Source organism: Calonectris borealis, unplaced genomic scaffold (assembly GCF_964195595.1).
Source record: "Calonectris borealis unplaced genomic scaffold, bCalBor7.hap1.2 HAP1_SCAFFOLD_74, whole genome shotgun sequence".
Classification (NCBI taxonomy): Eukaryota; Metazoa; Chordata; class Aves; order Procellariiformes; family Procellariidae; genus Calonectris; species Calonectris borealis.
In genome coordinates, this window is record NW_027441476.1 from 96,276 (window position 1) to 102,898 (window position 6,623).

The window sequence follows — 6,623 nt, forward strand, 5'->3', positions numbered from 1 at the left end:
CTGGGGGGAAGGAGTGACCTCGAGCAGGACAAGGGCTGCTGTTTAGAGGGTGCTGCACAGTTCAGGGCTGCTCACAGCTCCATATCACCCTGAGGACATCTCTGGAGGAGACTTTTCAAGAGGAAGGTCAAGGCAGGGGCTACCTGAAAGGGAAGGAGACTGTGCTTTGACTTTTCTCTTATTGGTTGCCTGGGTGGGCAGTGGTTGATTGGAATTTATTTCTCCATTCTGGAGAAGTCACTGAGACCCCAGATCTCATTAGGACTTGTCTGAGATGCCCCTTAGACTCTGCACACGCAGAGATGCCCCTGGGCAGTGCCCGGCTGCCAGGAGGTGTCTGCAGGGCAGAGCTGAATGCACAGCGGGTGGGATGGGGTCTGTGAACATGGACGGGGAGGAGATGTGGGAACAGAGAAACAGCTCCAAGTAGGGACATCTCCAGGCAGCAGAGACATGGGCAGGGAGGGAGAGGGAGCTGTTCCCAGGAATGCCATGGGAGGGGGATTTGGGCACATCCCTGCCATCCCCCGCAGTGCAGATGCCTTCCCCAGAGCTACCCCCTGGTCTCCTCTCCCACCCAGCATGGCCTCTGCCCACAAGGCCATGAGGCACCTCCTCCGTGGCCGGACATCCAGAAGAGGAGAGCTGCATGTGTCCTCCAAGGTGGTACACAACAAAGGGGCTCCAACACCTACACTGTGAGGCGGAGTGCACAGCTGGGTATGGAGGAGGCTTCACTGCAAGCCCATCTGTCTTTCTCTCCTTGCTTCATTTTTTTTGAGCACTGCAGCATTTTTCCATGTTTCTCCACGTGTCCACAGTGCTCTTGCTTTCTGGGGTTTATGTGGGGGCGCAGATCAGCTTCTGTTCTGATACTGACTCTGGGGGACGTGCCCTGGAAGTGCCTTCATGGGAACTAGGTGCCCAACTAGGTGCCCAATCCATTTTAAAATGTCAAGCATGTCACTCAGTTGGTAGGGTTGGGGAACGAGCTGACTTGTTCCTCATTCAGATGAGGGAGAAGGATTTCCATGAGAAAACACAAGGGTTTTTCTCAGAGAAGTCTCTTCTAACGTGTCACTGACTTTTCCTCCTTGAACAGGCCCCCATGCCCAGAAGGACCAAATGTCCCATGCCAGCTCCATCACCCACTTCCTCCTCCTGGCGTTCACAGACACGCGGGAGCTGCAGCTCTTGCACTTCTGGCTCTTCCTGGGCATCTACCTGGCTGCCCTCCTGGGCAACGGTCTCATCATCACCACCATAGCCTGCGACCACCGCCTGCACACCCCCATGTACTTCTTCCTCCTCAACCTCTCCCTCCTCGACCTGGGCTCCATCTCCACCACTTTCCCCTAATCCATGGCCAATTCTCTCTGGGACAGCAGGGCTATTTTCTATGCAGGATGCACTGCCCAAGTGTTTCTGTTTGCCTTCTTGATTACAGCAGAGTTTTCTCTTCTCACCATCATGGCCTATGACCGCTACGTTGCCATCTGCAAACCCCTGCACTGTGGGACCCTCCTGGGCAGCAGAGCTTGTGTCCACATGGCAGGAGCGGCCTGGGGCAGTGATTTTCCCCATGCTGCACACTGCCAATACCTTTTCACTACCCCTCTGCCAAGGCAATGCCATAAACCAGTTCTTCTGTGAAATCCCCCAGATCCTCCAGCTCTCCTGCTCAGGCTCCTACCTCAGGGAAGTTGGGGTTCTTTTGGTTGGTGCCTGTTTAGCATCTGGCTGTTTTATTTTCATTGTTCTATCCTGTGTGCAGGTCTTCAGGGCCGAGCTGAGGATCTTCTCTGAGCAGGGTGTCACAAATTCTTTTCCACGTGCCTCCCTCACCTGGCTGTGATCTCCCTGTTTATCAGCACTGCTGTGTTTGCTTGCCTGAAGCCCCCCTCCATCTCCTACTCTTCCCTAGATCTGGTGATGGCTCTTCTGTACTTGGCAGTGCCTCCACCTGTGAACCCCCTCATCTACAGCATGAGGAACAAGGAGCTCAAGGATGCCATTAGGAAAGTGATTGCATGGATGTTTCTCAACAGTGATAAACCTCCCTGCTCTCTGCACAAGTGGCTCCCATGGTATCCCATTCCAGGCCTGTACTTCTGTTTTTTTTGTTGTTATCACTATCATCATCAGAATTATTGTCAACGGTTTTGTTACCCTTGTCATTATCATATTGTTATCATTATCATTTTCTGGTAATCTGTGGTTATTTTGTTCCTACACAAATGTTTAGATTCAACTAATTTCTACTGAGAAATGGCTCCGCTCTGTATCCTGGAGCCCGTATGAAGGTATGGTTAACACTGCGTCAGAGCTGACTCTCTCATAGGATGTCTATAATAAAATGGGACCTCCCCAGTGCACTGCCAAGAGGTTGGGCTCTTCTTGCAAAGCTGGTGCCATGAATCGGCATGAGCAACTGCTCCCCAAAAAGGCCTGTTGCTCCATGGATTCAGGAGCCAAGAGCTCAGTGTCATGTTATGGCCTCTTAGAGACCGAGGGTTGGATTTAAGACTAACCCATCGGTGTCTAGTGACTGGAGATGGTGAATGGTCACTAAATTACACACCCATGGCTGTCCCACATGTGACATGCAGATGATGTCCTTAAGGAGGGGAGTCTGTAGCTGCCTGAAGAGCACAGGGTATCTCCATGGACAGCATGTGCCTGGGGCAGGCAGTGGCTGGAGCCCCCACAAAGTAAGAGATTGCCCAAGGTGGAGTCACTCAAAGGGAAAGTGCTAAATCCACGTATCTTCAGGAAAACAAGGACTCTGCAATCCCAGAGGAGGCCATGGGGACCCAGCAGGCACAAGGAAGGGAGGCTGGAGAGAGATTCGTCTCACCCTCAGGCACAACTGAACACATCTATTCTCCTTGGAAATGCACCATAGTGTCTTCAAGCACCTGCCACATCCACAGACCCTTAGGAAGGGCGATTTGCAGCAGTGATCCCTATACAGCTTGGGCCCATATGAAGAGCACAAAGAGGAGGCCAGGAGATGCTGCCCAGATCAGAGTAAGAATGGGGAGAGGTCAGAAGGGAGGTGACCTGGGCTGGGAAATTGCCTCAAATAGAAAAATGCAGGCATTCAGCTAATCCAGGGCAACGTCCAGACTCTGGGTCTGTTGATATCCTACAGCATGCTCATGGTGCAGAGCCACAAGTCCTTGCTGTCCTGGTGCTCCACCAGGCCTGGGAAGTGGCTGAAGAAGGACTGGTCCCCCCCAGTCTCTTAGTGCTGTCGTCCTCCAGTGTAGAGTTGACCACAACAGCCTTCCTGCATGGTCCTAGAGGATCTCAGTGAGGGTGTGCTTGGGGAACAGGTTGTGATTATCATTGGCCTGAGTAGGTGCGATGATCTGCATGGGCAGATGGGAAAGGAAAGGGCAGGCGATCACAAGGACAAGAAGCAGTAGGGGAAATTTCAAATGAGGTTAAGGAAAGGAAAAAAAAAACCCAAACCCACTATGACAGTGGACTAGCACTGGGCCAGGGGCCAGTGACTTTCAAAACTTTAATTTCTAATGAGTTTAAGGGGGAAAAAATTCACCATGATAGTGGATCAGCACTGCGTCAGGAGAAAGCATTGACCAATCTGATCTAACTGTAAAGTTATCCCTGCTCAGAGCAAATCATGGTACTAGAGACGTCCAGAGGTCCCTTCTGACCCAAATCCCTGCAGAGGGAGGGGCTGGACAGTGGAGATGAGGGTAGTGGACACTGCTGTGTGTTGAGGATTCGCTGGCATTTGTAATCTCTGGTTCACCCAATCCTCAGGGTTACATGGTGAACGAGTTCATCCTCAAAAGGAGGCTCTGCTCCATGGACACCAGGACTCAAACTGATTTGAGGATACCACAGGAAAGTTCTCAGAAACACTGCCAGACATTACTGAATCACCGAATCACAAAACAGTTGGAGTTGGAAGGGACCTTTGGAGATCATCTAGTCCAAATACTCTGCTCAAAGAAGGGTCAGCTACAGCAAGTTGCTGAGGACCATTTCCAGTTGGATTTTGAGTATCTCCATGGATGGAGACTCCACAACCCCTCTGGGCAACCACTTCCAGTGCATGATCTCCCTCACAGTCAACAAGCATTTTCTCATGTTCAGGTGGAATTTCATGGTTTTTAATCTCTTGTTCTGTTACTGGGCACTGCTGAGAAGAGCCTGGCTCCCTCTTCCTCACTCCCTCCCATCAGGTATTTATAGACATTGATATGATCCCTGCCCTGAGCCTTCATACTGCACTTCAAAATGAATACTCTTTATAATGCCGCTGTATTGGGTTTACATGACAAGGTTTTTGGTAGCGGGAGGGACTGCTGGGGTGGCTTCTGTGAGAAGACACCAGAAGCTGCCCCCATGTCGGAGAGAGCCAGTTCCAACCAGCTCCAGGACGGACCCACCACTTGCCAAAGCTGAGTCCATCAATGATGTTGGTAGCACCCCTGTGATAACATATTTCAGAAAGGGTAAAAAATGCTGCATAACAGCTGGGAGAGAGGAGTGAGAATACGTGAGAGGAACAACTCTGCAGACACCAAGGTCAGTGAAGAAGGAAGGGGAGGAGGTGCTCCAGGCGCCGGAGCAGAGATTCCCCTGCAGCCCGTGGTGAAGACCATGGTGAGGCAGGCTGTCCCCCTGCAGCCCACGGAGGTCCATGGTGCAGCAGGTGGATGTGCCCTGAAGGGAACTGCAGACCATAGAAAGCCCATGCTGGAGCAGGTCCTGGCAGGAGCTTTTTGGTTATTGCTGAGCAATCTGAGCAGTTTGAGTATTGCTGAGCAGCACTTGCACAGCACTGAGGTTGTCCCTTTTTACCACTCTCCGCCCACAGCGAGTAGGGCTTGAAGTGGGCAAGAAGTTGGGAGGGGGCACAACTGGGACAGCTGACCCCAACTGACCAAGGGGATATTCCCTATCATATGATGTCATGTTTGGTAATTAAAGCTCAGGGACAGGACGAGGAAGGGGGAGTTGTTTGTGATTATGGTGTTTGTCTTTCCAAGTCACTGTTACACATGCTGAGGCCCTGCTTTCCTGGACGTGGATAAACATCTGTCTGCTGATGGGAAGCAGTGAATAAATTCCTTATTTTGTTTTGCTTGTGTGCACAGCTTGGCCTCACGTAATAAACTGTCTTTATCTCAACCCATGAGTTTTCTCAGTTTTGCTCTTCTGATCCTCTCCACGATCCCTCTGGAAGAGAATGAGCCAGTGGCTGTATGGGTGCTTAGGTGCCTGCTGGGATCAACCCACCACACCTGTGTACAGTGTTGCAGTGCTGGAGTAAAAATTCTCCTTTTTGAGAGTATTTATCTTAACCCCTTACCCTCTGGTTTCCTCAAGACCCATCCCAAATATGTTATCCCAGGGTGAGGGTCTAAGTCATTGGTTGGTTTTAAGCTCCTGGACAGCTTCCCAACCCTATAGTGTAAAGGTACTGCACTGCTGGACTGGAGGAAGAATTTGCTCCCACGCACAGACATCCCTCAACAAATAACTCTTCGCTCATTTAATATTTGGTTGGCTGACTTCAAGAATAGGCACCGACACACCCTTAGTTGGACTCAAACAGCATTTTTTTCTGGGAAGCTGTCCTAAGGAACAGCGTCATCCCAATTTCATTCCGTGGTCCATAAACTCGGAGAGAAGCACTGCAATAGCAGTGGAAGGTTTGTGAGTGAGGGTGTGTCATGATTTAACGCTGGTAGGCAGCAAAGTTCTTGTTAGGGTTTGCTTGGGTAGTGGCAGCATGGGAAGTGCACAGGATGAAACACATCATGCAGCTTGAGCTAGAAAACGTGTTAAGAAGGAAAAGAATGTTACAAAACTCCGTAAGTGGGTGATTAAACAAGGGAAATGCCCTTGGAGGATTGACTGTTTTCAAGTAGCAAATTCCACCTCTGAAGCCTGTGAAACATACGTTAGTCATTTAAAAATGGAAAATTTAAAAGGCAGTAAAAAGGAAGCTTGTGCCATTTGAACCTCGATATGATTCACAGGATCTCCTGAGAGAAGCAGATGAGACCATAAAGAGCGTACAAAAGGACATCTGGAAAGCAGAGGAGGAGGAAATCACCAAATTAAAAGAACCACCTTAATCAGAAGAGAAGAAGATCTTAGGGCCCACAGACACAGTGTCTGGTTAAAAATTACATAGCTGGAGTTACAAGCTGGAAAAGTACAAGATTCAGAAACAGAAGTAAAGGTTTTAGGAAGTGTGTTAGACAAAGCTAGAACAGCACCTCAGTTTCCAGCAGAGCAACGTAAAATCACTAACATAAGACACGATCAATGCAATCCAATCACTGCAGCCTGGGAACTCAAGAGTAAGTCCTGGAGAAGGTCTGTAGGTTCTGCCGGGGACATCCAAGTTCCTGTGGGCTGGGACCACAGATCCTGCCACCCTTACCAGTGGATTCTTGGGGAAAGAGTTGAAATGGCCATTGGGAACCCCAGAAACTTCGCCCAATTATTAGTAGACCAATGAGCATTTATGAACTCTCTTGGCATATATGGCCAACTCAGGCTGAAAAATTCAAGAGCCAGTCACTTCAAGTGGCTGTGGTGGAGCTCGTCAGCTTGCCCCAGTTTGGGAAAAC

At 50.0% G+C, this 6,623-nt stretch overlaps 1 pseudogene; it reads left to right on the plus strand.

Moving 5' to 3' along the window:
• Positions 1-1,125: 1,125 nt before the first annotated feature.
• On the plus strand, positions 1,126-3,251 carry LOC142076619 (olfactory receptor 14J1-like; annotated as a pseudogene).
• The last annotated feature ends 3,372 nt before the right edge of the window (positions 3,252-6,623 follow it).